Source organism: Carcharodon carcharias, chromosome 8 (assembly GCF_017639515.1).
Source record: "Carcharodon carcharias isolate sCarCar2 chromosome 8, sCarCar2.pri, whole genome shotgun sequence".
Lineage (NCBI taxonomy): Eukaryota > Metazoa > Chordata > Chondrichthyes > Lamniformes > Lamnidae > Carcharodon > Carcharodon carcharias.
Window position 1 is genome coordinate 79,768,274 of NC_054474.1, and position 17,261 is coordinate 79,785,534.

Consider the following 17,261-nt stretch of genomic DNA (forward strand, 5'->3'; position numbering starts at 1 on the left):
GTTACATTGTTTCATAGTTTGCCATTGTGAGATTTGAACTCTTGATCTTGGGGTTACAAACCCAGTACCATAACCACTTGGCTACTTAGGCAAAGCCTTCATGTATTGTAAATCTTTTGAGTACAAACATGTTTCCATCTGTTCCTATTCCGATGAAGTTACATTGTTTCATAGTTTGCCATTGTGAGATTTGAACTCTTGATCTTGGGGTTATAAACCCAGTACCATAACCACTTGGCTATTTAGGCCAAGCCTCTTGATCTTGGGGTTACAAACCCAGTACCATAACCACTTGGCTACTTAGGCCAAGCCTTCATGTATTGTAACTCTTTCAAGTAAACATGTTTCCATCTGTTCTTATTCAGATGAAGTTACATTATTTCATAGTTTGCCATTGTGAGATTTGAACTCTTGATCTTGGGGTTACAAACCCAGTACCATGACCACTTGGCTATTTAGACCAAGCTAAATAATTGGCCTACTTGGTTGCAAGGATCATAGTTTGCCATTGTGAGATTTGAACTCTTGATCTTGGGGTTACAAACCCAGTACCATAACCACTTGGCTACTTAGGCCAAGCCTTCATGTATTGTAACTCTTTTGAGTACAAACCCGTTTCCATCTGTTTCAGATGATGTTACATGTTTCATAGTTTGCCATTGTGAGATTTGAACTCTTGATCTTGGGGTTACAAACCCAGTACCATAACCACTTGGCTACTTAGGCCAAGCCTTCATGTATTGTAACTCTTTTGAGTACAAACCCATTTCCATCTGTTTCAGATGAAGTTACATTGTTTCATAGTTTGCTATTGTGAGATTTGAACTCTTGATCTTGGGGTTACAAACCCAGTACCATAACCACTTGGCTACTTAGGCCAAGCCTTCATGTATTGTAACTCTTTCAAGTAGAAACCAATTTCCATCTGTTCCAGATGAAGTTACATTGTTTCATAGTTTGCCATTGTGAGATTTGAACTCCTGATCTTGGGGTTACAAACCCAGTACCATAACCACGTGGCTACTTAGGCCAAGCCTTCATGTATTGTATTTGCCATTGTGAGATTTGAACTCTTGATCTTGGGGTTACAAACCCAGTACCATAACCACTTGGCTACTTAGGCCAAGCCCTTCAAGTACAAACATGTTTCCATCTGTTTATACAGATGAGGTTACATTGTTTCATAGTTTGCCATTGTGAGATATGAACTCTTGATCTTGGGGTTATAAACCCAGTACCATAACCACTTGGCTATTTAGGCCAAGCCTAGTTTTTCCATTGTGGGATTTGAACTCTTGATCTTGGGGTTACAAACCCAGTACCATAACCACTTGACTACTTAGGCCAAGCCAATTTCTAATGTAACTCTTTCGAGTACAAACCCGTTTCCATCTGTTTCAGATGAAGTTACATTGTTTCATAGTTTGCCATTGTGAGATTTGAACTCTTGATCTTGGGGTTACAAACCCAGTACCATAACCACTTGGCTACTTAGGCCAAGCCTTCATGTATTGTAACTCTTTCGAGTACAAACCCATTTCCATCTGTTCCAGATGAAGTTACATAGTTTGCCATTGTGAGATTTGAACTCTTGATCTTGGAGTTACAAACCCAGTACCATAACCACTTGGCTATTTAGGCCAAGCCTTCATGTATTGTAACTCTTTCGAGTACAAACCCGTTTCCATCTGTTTCAGATGAAGTTACATAGTTTTGCCATTGTGAGATTTGAACTCTTGATCTTGGGGTTACAAACCCAGTACCATAACCACTTGGCTACTTAGGCCAAGCCTTCATGTATTGTAACTCTTTCGAGTACAAACCCGTTTCCATCTGTTTCAGATGAAGTTACATAGTTTGCCATTGTGAGATTTGAACTCTTGATCTTGGGGTTACAAACCCAGTACCATAACCACTTGGCTACTTAGGTCAAGCCTTCATGTATTGTAAATCTTTTGAGTACAAACATGTTTCCATCTGTTCGTATTCAGATGAAGTTACATTGTTTCATAGTTTGCCATTGTGAGATTTGAACTCTTGATCTTGGGGTTATAAACCCAGTACCATAACCACTTGGCTATTTAGGCCAAGCCTCTTGATCTTGGGGTTACAAACCCAGTACCATAACCACTTGGCTACTTAGGCCAAGCCTTCATGTATTGTAACTCTTTCGAGTACAAACCCGTTTCCATCTGTTTCAGATGAAGTTACATTGTTTCATAGTTTGCCATTGTGAGATTTGAACTTTTGATCTTAGGGTTATAAACCCAGTACCATAACCACTTGGCTATTTAGGCCAAGCTATAATTTGCCATTGTGAGATTTGAACTTTTGATCTTGGGGTTACAAACCCAGCACCATAACCACTTGGCTATTTAGGCCAAGCCATAAAGGAATTGCAATTTGTGACTGGATGCTGAGTAAATTTATGTTCATAGTTTCTGATAGTTTACCATTGTGAGATTTGAACTCTTGATCTTGGGGTTATAAACCCAGTACCATAACCACTTGGCTATTTAGGCCAAGCTTTCATGTATTGTAGCTCTTTCGAGTACAAACCCGTTTCCATCTGTTTCAGATGAAGTTACATTGTTTCATAGTTTGCCATTGTGAGATTTGAACTCTTGATCTTGGGGTTACAAACCCAGTACCATAACCACTTGGCTACTTAGGCCAAGCCTTCATGTATTGTAAATCTTTTGAGTACAAACATGTTTCCATCTGTTCCTATTCCGATGAAGTTACATTGTTTCATAGTTTGCCATTGTGAGATTTGAACTCTTGATCTTGGGGTTATAAACCCAGTACCATGACCACTTGGCTATTTAGGCCAAGCCTCTTGATCTTAGGGTTATAAACCCAGTACCATAACCACTTGGCTATTTAGGCCAAGCCTAGTTTTTCCATTGTGGGATTTGAACTCTTGATCTTGGGGTTACACACCCAGTACCATAACCACTTGGCTACTTAGGCCAAGCCAATTTCTAATGTAACTCTTTCGAGTACAAACCCGTTTCCATCTGTTTCAGATGAAGTTACATTTTTTCATAGTTTGCCATTGTGAGATTTGAACTCTTGATCTTGTGGTTACAAACCCAGTACCATAACCACTTGGCTATTTAGGCCAAGCCTTCATGTATTGTAACTCTTTCGAGTACAAACCCGTTTCCATCTGTTTCAGATGAAGTTACATAGTTTTGCCATTGTGAGATTTGAACTCTTGATCTTGGGGTTACAAACCCAGTACCATAACCACTTGGCTACTTAGGCCAAGCCTTCATGTATTGTAACTCTTTCGAGTACAAACCCGGTTCCATCAGTTTCGGATGAATTTACATAGTTTGACATTGTGAGATTTGAACTCTTGATCTTGGGGTTACAAACCCAGTACCATAACCACTTGGCTACTTAGGCCAAGCCAATTTCTAATGTAACTCTTTCGAGTACAAACCCGTTTCCATCTGTTTCAGATGAAGTTACATTGTTTCATAGTTTGCCATTGTGAGATTTGAACTCTTGATCTTGGGGTTACAAACCCAGTACCATAACCACTTGGCTACTTAGGCCAAGCCTTCATGTATTGTAAATCTTTTGAGTACAAACATGTTTCCATCTGTTCCTATTCAGATGAAGTTACATTGTTTCATAGTTTGCCATTGTGAGATTTGAACTCTTGATCTTGGGGTTATAAACCCAGTACCATAACCACTTGGCTATTTAGGCCAAGCCTCTTGATCTTGGGGTTACAAACCCAGTACCATAACCACTTGGCTACTTAGGCCAAGCCTTCATGTATTGTAACTCTTTCGAGTACAAACCCGTTTCCATCTGTTTCAGATGAAGTTACATTGTTTCATAGTTTGCCATTGTGAGATTTGAACTTTTGATCTTAGGGTTATAAACCCAGTACCATAACCACTTGGCTATTTAGGCCAAGCTATAATTTGCCATTGTGAGATTTGAACTTTTGATCTTGGGGTTACAAACCCAGCACCATAACCACTTGGCTATTTAGGCCAAGCCATAAAGGAATTGCAATTTGTGACTGGATGCTGAGTAAATTTATGTTCATAGTTTTTCATAGTTTGCCATTGTGAGATTTGAACTCTTGATCTTGGGGTTATAAACCCAGTACCATAACCACTTGGCTATTTAGGCCAAGCTTTCATGTATTGTAGCTCTTTCGAGTACAAACCCGTTTCCATCTGTTTCAGATGAAGTTACATTGTTTCATAGTTTGCCATTGTGAGATTTGAACTCTTGATCTTGAGGTTACAAACCCAGTACCATAACCACTTGGCTACTTAGGCAAAGCCTTCATGTATTGTAAATCTTTTGAGTACAAACATGTTTCCATCTGTTCCTATTCCGATGAAGTTACATTGTTTCATAGTTTGCCATTGTGAGATTTGAACTCTTGATCTTGGGGTTATAAACCCAGTACCATAACCACTTCGCTATTTAGGCCAAGCCTCTTGATCTTGGGGTTACAAACCCAGTACCATAACCACTTGGCTACTTAGGCCAAGCCTTCATGTATTGTAACTCTTTCAAGTAAACATGTTTCCATCTGTTCTTATTCAGATGAAGTTACATTATTTCATAGTTTGCCATTGTGAGATTTGAACTCTTGATCTTGGGGTTACAAACCCAGTACCATAACCACTTGGCTACTTAGGCCAAGCCTTCATGTATTGTAACTCTTTTGAGTACAAACCCGTTTCCATCTGTTTCAGATGATGTTACATGTTTCATAGTTTGCCATTGTGAGATTTGAACTCTTGATCTTGGGGTTACAAACCCAGTACCATAACCACTTGGCTACTTAGGCCAAGCCTTCATGTATTGTAACTCTTTCGAGTACAAACCCGTTTCCATCTGTTTCAGATGAAGTTACATTGTTTCATAGTTTGCTATTGTGAGATTTGAACTCTTGACCTTGGGGTTACAAACCCAGTACCATGACCACTTGGCTATTTAGGCCAAGCTAAATAATTGGCCTACTTGGTTGCCAGGATCATAGTTTGCCATTGTGAGATTTGAACTCTTGATCTTGGGGTTACAAACCCAGTACCATAACCACTTGGCTACTAAGGCCAAGCCTTCATGTATTGTAACTCTTTCAAGTACAAACCAATTTCCATCTGTTCCAGATGAAGTTACATTGTTTCATAGTTTGCCATTGTGAGATTTGAACTCTTGATCTTGGGGTTACAAACCCAGTACCATAACCACTTGGCTACTTAGGCCAAGCCTTCATGTATTTTATTTGCCATTGTGAGATTTGAACTCTTGATCTTGGGGTTACAAACCCAGTACCATAACCACTTGGCTACTTAGGCCAAGCCTTCATGTATTGTAACTCTTTCAAGTAAACATGTTTCCATCTGTTCTTATTCAGATGAAGTTACATTATTTCATAGTTTGCCATTGTGAGATTTGAACTCTTGATCTTGGGGTTACAAACCCAGTACCATAACCACTTGGCTACTTAGGCCAAGCCTTCATGTATTGTAACTCTTTCGAGTACAAGCCCGTTTCCATCTGTTTCAGATGAAGTTACATAGTTTGCCATTGTGAGATTTGAACTCTTGATCTTGGGGTTACAAACCCAGTACCATAACCACTTGGCTATTTAGGCCAAGCCTTCATGTGTTGTAACTCTTTCGAGTACAAACCCGTTTCCATCTGTTTCAGATGAAGTTACATTGTTTCATAGTTTGCCATTGTGAGATTTGAACTTTTGATCTTAGGGTTTTAAACCCAGTACCATAACCACTTGGCTATTTAGGCCAAGCCTAGTTTTTCCATTGTGGGATTTGAACTCTTGATCTTGGGGTTACAAACCCAGTACCATAACCACTTGGCTACTTAGGCCAACCCAATTTCTAATGTAACTCTTTTGAGTACAAACCCGTTTCCATCTGTTTCAGATGAAGTTACATTTTTTCATAGTTTGCCATTGTGAGATTTGAACTCTTGATCTTGGGGTTACAAACCCAGTACCATAACCACTTGGCTACTTAGGCCAAGCCTTCATGTATTGTAACTCTTTCGAGTACAAACCCGTTTCCATCTGTTTCAGATGAAGTTACATAGTTTGCCATTGTGAGATTTGAACTCTTGATCTTGGGGTTAAAAACCCAGTACCATAACCACTTGGCTATTTAGGCCAAGCCTTCATGTATTGTAAGTCTTTCGAGTACAAACCCGTTTCCATCTGTTTCAGATGAAGTTACATAGTTTTGCCATTGTGAGATTTGAACTCTTGATCTTGGGGTTACAAACCCAGTACCATAACCACTTGGCTACTTAGGCCAAGCCTTCATGTATTGTAACTCTTTCGAGTACAAACCCGTTTCCATCTGTTTCGGATGAAGTTACATAGTTTGCCATTGTGAGATTTGAACTCTTGATCTTGGGGTTACAAACCCAGTACCATAACCACTTGGCTACTTAGGCCAAGCCTTCATGTATTGTAAATCTTTTGAGTACAAACATGTTTCCATCTGTTCGTATTCAGATGAAGTTACATTGTTTCATAGTTTGCCATTGTGAGATTTGAACTCTTGATCTTGGGGTTACAAACCCAGTACCATAACCACTTGGCTACTTAGGCCAAGCCTTCATGTATTGTAACTCTTTCGAGTACAAACCCGTTTCCATCTGTTTCGGATGAAGTTACATAGTTTGCCATTGTGAGATTTGAACTCTTGATCTTGGGGTTACAAACCCAGTACCATAACCACTTGGCTACTTAGGCCAAGCCTTCATGTATTGTAACTCTTTCGAGTACAAACCCGTTTCCATCTGTTTCGGATGAAGTTACATAGTTTGCCATTGTGAGATTTGAACTCTTGATCTTGGAGTTACAAACCCAGTACCATAACCACTTGGCTACTTTGGCCAAGCCTTCATGTATTGTAACTCTTTCAAGTACAAACCCATTTCCATCTGTTCCAGATGAAGTTACATTGTTTCATAGTTTGCCATTGTGAGATTTGAACTCTTGATCTTGGGGTGACAAACCCAGTACCATAACCACTTGGCTACTTAGGCCAAGCCTTCATGTTTTGTAACTCTTTCGAGTACAAACCCGTTTCCATCTGTTTCAGATGACGTTACATTGTTTCATAGTTTGCCATTGTGAGATTTGAACTCTTGATCTTGGGGTTACAAACCCAGTACCATAACCACTTGACTACTTAGGCCAAGCCAATTTCTAATGTAACTCTTTCGAGTACAAACCCGTTTCCATCTGTTTCAGATGAAGTTACATTGTTTCATAGTTTGCCATTGTGAGATTTGAACTCTTGATCTTGGGGTTACAAACCCAGTACCATAACCACTTGGCTACTTAGGCCAAGCCTTCATGTATTGTAACTCTTTCGAGTACAAACCCGTTTCCATCTGTTTCAGATGAAGTTATATAGTTTGCCATTGTGAGATTTGAACTCTTGATCTTGGAGTTACAAACCCAGTACCATAACCACTTGGCTATTTAGGCCAAGCCTTCATGTATTGTAACTCTTTCGAGTACAAACCCGTTTCCATCTGTTTCAGATGAAGTTGCATAGTTTTGCCATTGTGAGATTTGAACTCTTGATCTTGGGGTTACAAACCCAGTACCATAACCACTTGGCTACTTAGGCCAAGCCTTCATGTATTGTAACTCTTTCGAGTACAAACCCGTTTCCATCTGTTTCAGATGAAGTTACATAGTTTGCCATTGTGAGATTTGAACTCTTGATCTAGGGGTTACAAACCCAGTACCATAACCACTTGGCTACTTAGGCCAAGCCTTCATGTATTGTAAATCTTTTGAGTACAAACATGTTTCCATCTGTTCGTATTCAGATGAAGTTACATTGTTTCATAGTTTGCCATTGTGAGATTTGAACTCTTGATCTTGGGGTTATAAACCCAGTACCATAACCACTTGGCTATTTAGGCCAAGCCTCTTGATCTTGGGGTTACAAACCCAGTACCATAACCACTTGGCTACTTAGGCCAAGCCTTCATGTATTGTAACTCTTTCGAGTACAAACCCGTTTCCATCTGTTTCAGATGAAGTTACATTGTTTCATAGTTTGCCATTGTGAGATTTGAACTTTTGATCTTAGGGTTATAAACCCAGTACCATAACCACTTGGCTATTTAGGCCAAGCTATAATTTGCCATTGTGAGATTTGAACTTTTGATCTTGGGGTTACAAACCCAGCACCATAACCACTTGGCTATTTAGGCCAAGCCATAAAGGAATTGCAATTTGTGACTGGATGCTGAGTAAATTTATGTTCATAGTTTTTCATTGTGAGATTTGAACTCTTGATCTTGGGGTTATAAACCCAGTACCATAACCACTTGGCTATTTAGGCCAAGCTTTCATGTATTGTAGCTCTTTCGAGTACAAACCCGTTTCCATCTGTTTCAGATGAAGTTACATTGTTTCATAGTTTGCCATTGTGAGATTTGAACTCTTGATCTTGGGGTTACAAACCCAGTACCATAACCACTTGGCTACTTAGGCCAAGCCTTCATGTATTGTAAATCTTTTGAGTACAAACATGTTTCCATCTGTTCCTATTCCGATGAAGTTACATTGTTTCATAGTTTGCCATTGTGAGATTTGAACTCTTGATCTTGGGGCTATAAACCCAGTACCATAACCACTTGGCTATTTAGGCCAAGCCTCTTGATCTTGGGGTTACAAACCCAGTACCATAACCACTTGGCTACTTAGGCCAAGCCTTCATGTATTGTAACTCTTTCAAGTAAACATGTTTCCATCTGTTCTTATTCAGATGAAGTTACATTATTTCATAGTTTGCCATTGTGAGATTTGAGCTCTTGATCTTGGGGTTACAAACCCAGTACCATAACCACTTGGCTACTTAGGCCAAGCCTTCATGTATTGTAACTCTTTCGAGTACAAACCCGTTTCCATCTGTTTCAGATGAAGTTACATAGTTTGCCATTGTGAGATTTGAACTCTTGATCTTGGGGTTACAAACCCATACCATAACCACTTGGCTATTTAGGCCAAGCCTTCATGTGTTGTAACTCTTTCGAGTACAAACCCGTTTCCATCTGTTTCAGATGAAGTTACATTGTTTCATAGTTTGCCATTGTGAGATTTGAACTTTTGATCTTAGGGTTATAAACCCAGTACCATAACCACTTGGCTATTTAGGCCAAGCTATAATTTGCCATTGTGAGATTTGAACTTTTGATCTTGGGGTTACAAACCCAGTACCATAACCACTTGGCTATTTAGGCCAAGCCATAAAGTAATTGCAATTTGTGACTGGATGCCGAGTAAATTTATGTTCTTGGTTTTTCATAGTTTGCCATTGTGAGATTTGAACTCTTGATCTTGTGGTTATAAACCCAGTACCATAACCACTTGGCTATTTAGGCCAAGCTTTCATGTATTGTAACTCTTTCGAGTACAAACCCGTTTCCATCTGTTTCAGATGAAGTTACATTGTTTCATAGTTTACCACTGTGAGATTTGAACTCTTGATTTTAGGGTTACAAACCCAGTACCATAACCACTTGACCATTTAGGCCAAGCCTAAAATTTGTTCAATGTCTCTTCCATTTCATTGTTTTGCCATTGTGAGATTTGAACTCTTGATCTTAGGGTTACAAACCCATTACCATAACCACTTAGCTATTTAGGCCAAGCTATAATTTGCCATTGTGAGATTTGAACTTTTGATCTTGGGGTTACAAACCCAGTACCATAACCACTTGGCTATTTAGGCCAAGCCATAAAGGAATTGCAATTTGTGACTGGATGCTGAGTAAATTTATGTTCATAGTTTTTCATAGTTTGCCATTGTGAGATTTGAACTCTTGATCTTGGGGTTATAAACCCAGTACCATAACCACTTGGCTATTTAGGCCAAGCTTTCATGTATTGTAACTCTTTCGAGTACAAACCCGTTTCCATCTGTTTCTGATGAAGTTACGTTGTTTCATAGTTTGCCATTGTGAGATTTGAACTCTTGATCTTTGGGTTACAAACCCAGTACCATAACCACTTGGCTATTTAGGCCAAGCAAAGCCTACTGCACCTGGTATTCCCAGGCAGTCTCCCATCCAATTACTAACCAGGCCTGAGTCTACATAGCTTCCGAGATCAGGCGTTTTCAGACTAGTATGGCCGTAGGCAATTGCTGCCTGCCTTACAAACGTTTCCATTTGTTTCAGATGAAGTTACATTGTTTCATAGTTTTGCCATTGTGAGATTTGAACTCTTGATCTTGGAGGTTACAAACCCAGTACCATAACCACTTGGCTATTTAGGCCAAGCACCATAACCACTTGGCTACTTAGGCCAAGCCTTCATGTATTGTAGCTCTTTCGAGTACAAACTCATTTCCATCTGTTTCAGATGAAGTTACATTATTTCATAGTTTGCCATTGTGAGATTTGAACTCTTGAGCTTGGGGTTGCAAGCCCAGTACCATAACCACTTGGCTATTTAGGCCAAGCCCAAAATTCTTCATCGTTTCCCATTGTGAGATTTGAACTCTTGATCTTAGGGTTACAAACCCAATACCATAACCACTTGGCTATTTAGGCCAAGCTAAAATTACATTGTTTCATAGTTTGCCATTGTGAGACTTGAACTCTTGATCTTGGGGTTACAAACCCAGTACCATAACCACTTGGCTATTTAGGCCAAGCCATAAAGGAATTGCAATTTGTGACTGGATGCTGAGTAAATTTATGTTCATAGTTTTTCATAGTTTGCCATTGTGAGATTTGAACTCTTGATCTTGGGGTTATAAACCCAGTACCATAACCACTTGGCTATTTAGGCCAAGCTTTCATGTATTGTAACTCTTTCGAGTACAAACCCGTTTCCATCTGTTTCTGATGAAGTTACGTTGTTTCATAGTTTGCCATTGTGAGATTTGAACTCTTGATCTTTGGGTTACAAACCCAGTACCATAACCACTTGGCTATTTAGGCCAAGCAAAGCCTACTGCACCTGGTATTCCCAGGCAGTCTCCCATCCAAGTACTAACCAGGCCTGAGTCTACTTAGCTTCCGAGATCAGGCGTTTTCAGACTAGTATGGCCGTAGGCAATTGCTGCCTGCCTTACAAACGTTTCCATCTGTTTCAGATGAAGTTACATTGTTTCATAGTTTTGCCATTGTGAGATTTGAACTCTTGATCTTGGAGGTTACAAACCCAGTACCATAACCACTTGGCTATTTAGGCCAAGCACCATAACCACTTGGCTACTTAGGCCAAGCCTTCATGTATTGTAGCTCTTTCGAGTACAAACTCATTTCCATCTGTTTCAGATGAAGTTACATTATTTCATAGTTTGCCATTGTGAGATTTGAACTCTTGAGCTTGGGGTTGCAAGCCCAGTACCATAACCACTTGGCTATTTAGGCCAAGCCCAAAATTCTTCATCGTTTCCCATTGTGAGATTTGAACTCTTGATCTTAGGGTTACAAACCCAATACCATAACCACTTGGCTATTTAGGCCAAGCTAAAATTACATTGTTTCATAGTTTGCCATTGTGAGACTTGAACTCTTGATCTTGGGGTTACAAACCCAGTACCATAACCACTTGGCTATTTAGGCCAAGCCATAAAGGAATTGCAATTTGTGACTGGATGCTGAGTAAATTTATGTTCATAGTTTTTCATAGTTTGCCATTGTGAGATTTGAACTCTTGAACTTGGGGTTATAAACCCAGTACCATAACCACTTGGCTATTTAAGCCAAGCCAAAATTAGACTGGAGAGGTAGCTCTTTCGAGTACAAACATGTTTCCATCTGTTCCTATTCAGACGAAGTTACATTGTTTCATAGTTTACCATTGTGAGCTTTGAACTCTTGATCTTGGGGTTACAATCCCTGTTCCATAACCACTTGGCTATTTAGGCCAAGCCTGCTTCATGTATTGTAACTCTTTTGAGTACAAACCCGTTTCCATCTGTTTCAGATGAAGTTACATTGTTTCATATTTTGCCATTGTGAGATTTGAACTCTTGATCTTGGGGTTGCAAACCCAGTACCATAATACTTGGCTATTTAGGCCAAGCCTTCATGTATTGTAACTCTTTTGAGCACAAACACATTTCCATCTGTTCCTATTCAGATGAAGTTACATTGTTTGCCATTGTGAGATTTGAACTCTTGATCTTGGGGTTACAAACCCAGTACCATAACCACTTGGCTACTTAGGCCAAGCCTTCATGTATTGTAACTCTTTCGAGTACAAACCCATTTCCATCTGTTTCAGATGAAGTTACATTGTTTCATAGTTTGCCATTGTGAGATTTGAATACTTGATCTTGGGGTTACAAACCCAGTACCATAACCACTTGGCTATTTAGGCGAAGCCAAAATTAGACTGGAGAGGTAGCTCTTTCGAGTACAAACATGTTTCCATCTGTTCCTATTCAGACGAAGTTACATAGTTTCATAGTTTACCATTGTGAGATTTGAACTCTTGATCTTGGGGTTACAAACCCAGTACCATAACCACTTGGCTACTTAGGCCAAGCCTTCATGTATTGTAACTCTTTCGAGTACAAACCCATTTCCATCTGTTTCAGATGAAGTTACATTGTTTCATAGTTTGCCATTGTGAGATTTGAATACTTGATCTTGGGGTTACAAACCCAGTACCATAACCACTTGGCTATTTAGGCCAAGCCAAAATTAGACTGGAGAGGTAGCTCTTTCGAGTACAAACATGTTTCCATCTGTTCCTATTCAGACGAAGTTACATTGTTTCATAGTTTACCATTGTGAGATTTGAACTCTTGATCTTGGGGTTACAAACCCAGTACCATAACCACTTGGCTACTTAGGCCACGCCTTCATGTATTGTAACTCTTTCGAGTACAAACCCGTTTCCATCTGTTTCAGATGAAGTTACATTGTTTCATAGTTTGCCATTGTGAGATTTGAACACTTGATTTTGGGGTTGCAAACCCAGTACCATAACCACTTGGCTACTTAGGCCAAGCCTTCATGTATTGTAGCTCTTTCGAGTCATAGTTTGCCATTGTGAGATTTGAACTCTTGATCTTGGGGTTACAAACCCAGTACCATAACCACTTGGCTATTTAGGCCAAGCAAACCCATTTCCATCTGTTTCAGACGAAGTTACATTGTTTCATAGTTTGCCATTGTGAGATTTGAATACTTGATCTTGGGGTTACAAACCCAGTACCATAACCACTTGGCTATTTAGGCCAAGCCTCTTGATCTTGGGGTTACAAACCCAGTACCATAACCACTTGGCTACTTAGGCCAAGCCTTCATGTATTGTAACTCTTTCGAGTACAAACCTGTTTCCATCTGTTTCAGATGAAGTTACATTATTTCATAGTTCGCCATTGTGAGATTTGAACTCTCGATCTCAGGGTTACAAACCCAGTACCATAACCACTTGGCTATTTAGGCCAAGCATAGTTTACCATTGTGAGATTTGAACTCTTGATCTTGGGGTTACAAACCCAGTACCATAACCACTTGGCTACTTAGGCCAAGCCTTCATGTATTGTAACTCTTTCGAGTACAAACCCATTTCCATCTGTTTCAGATGAAGTTACATTGTTTCATAGTTTGCCATTGTGAGATTTGAACTCTTGATCTTGGGGTTACAAACCCAGTACCATAACCACTTGGCTACTTAGGCCAAGCCTTCATGTATTGTAACTCTTTCGAGTACAAACCCATTTCCATCTGTTTCAGATGAAGTTACATTGTTTCATAGTTTGCCATTGTGAGATTTGAACTCTTGATCTTGGGGTTACAAACCCAGTACCATAACCACTTGGCTACTTAGGCCAAGCCTTCATGTATTGTAAATCTTTTGAGTACAAACATGTTTCCATCTGTTCCTATTCCGATGAAGTTACATTGTTTCATAGTTTGCCATTGTGAGATTTGAACTCTTGATCTTGGGGTTATAAACCCAGTACCATGACCACTTGGCTATTTAGGCCAAGCCTCTTGATCTTAGGGTTATAAACCCAGTACCATAACCACTTGGCTATTTAGGCCAAGCCTAGTTTTTCCATTGTGGGATTTGAACTCTTGATCTTGGGGTTACACACCCAGTACCATAACCACTTGGCTACTTAGGCCAAGCCAATTTCTAATGTAACTCTTTCGAGTACAAACCCGTTTCCATCTGTTTCAGATGAAGTTACATTTTTTCATAGTTTGCCATTGTGAGATTTGAACTCTTGATCTTGTGGTTACAAACCCAGTACCATAACCACTTGGCTATTTAGGCCAAGCCTTCATGTATTGTAACTCTTTCGAGTACAAACCCGTTTCCATCTGTTTCAGATGAAGTTACATAGTTTTGCCATTGTGAGATTTGAACTCTTGATCTTGGGGTTACAAACCCAGTACCATAACCACTTGGCTACTTAGGCCAAGCCTTCATGTATTGTAACTCTTTCGAGTACAAACCCGTTTCCATCAGTTTCGGATGAATTTACATAGTTTGACATTGTGAGATTTGAACTCTTGATCTTGGGGTTACAAACCCAGTACCATAACCACTTGGCTACTTAGGCCAAGCCAATTTCTAATGTAACTCTTTCGAGTACAAACCCGTTTCCATCTGTTTCAGATGAAGTTACATTGTTTCATAGTTTGCCATTGTGAGATTTGAACTCTTGATCTTGGGGTTACAAACCCAGTACCATAACCACTTGGCTACTTAGGCCAAGCCTTCATGTATTGTAAATCTTTTGAGTACAAACATGTTTCCATCTGTTCCTATTCAGATGAAGTTACATTGTTTCATAGTTTGCCATTGTGAGATTTGAACTCTTGATCTTGGGGTTATAAACCCAGTACCATAACCACTTGGCTATTTAGGCCAAGCCTCTTGATCTTGGGGTTACAAACCCAGTACCATAACCACTTGGCTACTTAGGCCAAGCCTTCATGTATTGTAACTCTTTCGAGTACAAACCCGTTTCCATCTGTTTCAGATGAAGTTACATTGTTTCATAGTTTGCCATTGTGAGATTTGAACTTTTGATCTTAGGGTTATAAACCCAGTACCATAACCACTTGGCTATTTAGGCCAAGCTATAATTTGCCATTGTGAGATTTGAACTTTTGATCTTGGGGTTACAAACCCAGCACCATAACCACTTGGCTATTTAGGCCAAGCCATAAAGGAATTGCAATTTGTGACTGGATGCTGAGTAAATTTATGTTCATAGTTTTTCATAGTTTGCCATTGTGAGATTTGAACTCTTGATCTTGGGGTTATAAACCCAGTACCATAACCACTTGGCTATTTAGGCCAAGCTTTCATGTATTGTAGCTCTTTCGAGTACAAACCCGTTTCCATCTGTTTCAGATGAAGTTACATTGTTTCATAGTTTGCCATTGTGAGATTTGAACTCTTGATCTTGAGGTTACAAACCCAGTACCATAACCACTTGGCTACTTAGGCAAAGCCTTCATGTATTGTAAATCTTTTGAGTACAAACATGTTTCCATCTGTTCCTATTCCGATGAAGTTACATTGTTTCATAGTTTGCCATTGTGAGATTTGAACTCTTGATCTTGGGGTTATAAACCCAGTACCATAACCACTTCGCTATTTAGGCCAAGCCTCTTGATCTTGGGGTTACAAACCCAGTACCATAACCACTTGGCTACTTAGGCCAAGCCTTCATGTATTGTAACTCTTTCAAGTAAACATGTTTCCATCTGTTCTTATTCAGATGAAGTTACATTATTTCATAGTTTGCCATTGTGAGATTTGAACTCTTGATCTTGGGGTTACAAACCCAGTACCATAACCACTTGGCTACTTAGGCCAAGCCTTCATGTATTGTAACTCTTTTGAGTACAAACCCGCTTCCATCTGTTTCAGATGATGTTACATGTTTCATAGTTTGCCATTGTGAGATTTGAACTCTTGATCTTGGGGTTACAAACCCAGTACCATAACCACTTGGCTACTTAGGCCAAGCCTTCATGTATTGTAACTCTTTCGAGTACAAACCCGTTTCCATCTGTTTCGGATGAAGTTACATAGTTTGCCATTGTGAGATTTGAACTCTTGATCTTGGGGTTACAAACCCAGTACCATAACCACTTGGCTACTTAGGCCAAGCCTTCATGTATTGTAAATCTTTTGAGTACAAACATGTTTCCATCTGTTCGTATTCAGATGAAGTTACATTGTTTCATAGTTTGCCATTGTGAGATTTGAACTCTTGATCTTGGGGTTACAAACCCAGTACCATAACCACTTGGCTACTTAGGCCAAGCCTTCATGTATTGTAACTCTTTCGAGTACAAACCCGTTTCCATCTGTTTCAGATGAAGTTACATTGTTTCATAGTTTGCTATTGTGAGATTTGAACTCTTGACCTTGGGGTTACAAACCCAGTACCATGACCACTTGGCTATTTAGGCCAAGCTAAATAATTGGCCTACTTGGTTGCCAGGATCATAGTTTGCCATTGTGAGATTTGAACTCTTGATCTTGGGGTTACAAACCCAGTACCATAACCACTTGGCTACTAAGGCCAAGCCTTCATGTATTGTAACTCTTTCAAGTACAAACCAATTTCCATCTGTTCCAGATGAAGTTACATTGTTTCATAGTTTGCCATTGTGAGATTTGAACTCTTGATCTTGGGGTTACAAACCCAGTACCATAACCACTTGGCTACTTAGGCCAAGCCTTCATGTATTTTATTTGCCATTGTGAGATTTGAACTCTTGATCTTGGGGTTACAAACCCAGTACCATAACCACTTGGCTACTTAGGCCAAGCCTTCATGTATTGTAACTCTTTCAAGTAAACATGTTTCCATCTGTTCTTATTCAGATGAAGTTACATTATTTCATAGTTTGCCATTGTGAGATTTGAACTCTTGATCTTGGGGTTACAAACCCAGTACCATAACCACTTGGCTACTTAGGCCAAGCCTTCATGTATTGTAACTCTTTCGAGTACAAGCCCGTTTCCATCTGTTTCAGATGAAGTTACATAGTTTGCCATTGTGAGATTTGAACTCTTGATCTTGGGGTTACAAACCCAGTACCATAACCACTTGGCTATTTAGGCCAAGCCTTCATGTGTTGTAACTCTTTCGAGTACAAACCCGTTTCCATCTGTTTCAGATGAAGTTACATTGTTTCATAGTTTGCCATTGTGAGATTTGAACTTTTGATCTTAGGGTTTTAAACCCAGTACCATAACCACTTGGCTATTTAGGCCA

The 17,261-nt window shown here is 39.6% G+C and overlaps 2 pseudogenes; both read right to left on the reverse strand.

Moving 5' to 3' along the window:
- Positions 1 to 10,070: 10,070 nt before the first annotated feature.
- Positions 10,071 to 10,179, reverse strand: LOC121281609 (annotated as a pseudogene).
- Positions 10,180 to 10,993: 814 nt separating this feature from the next.
- On the reverse strand, positions 10,994 to 11,102 carry LOC121281702 (annotated as a pseudogene).
- Positions 11,103 to 17,261: the final 6,159 nt, after the last annotated feature.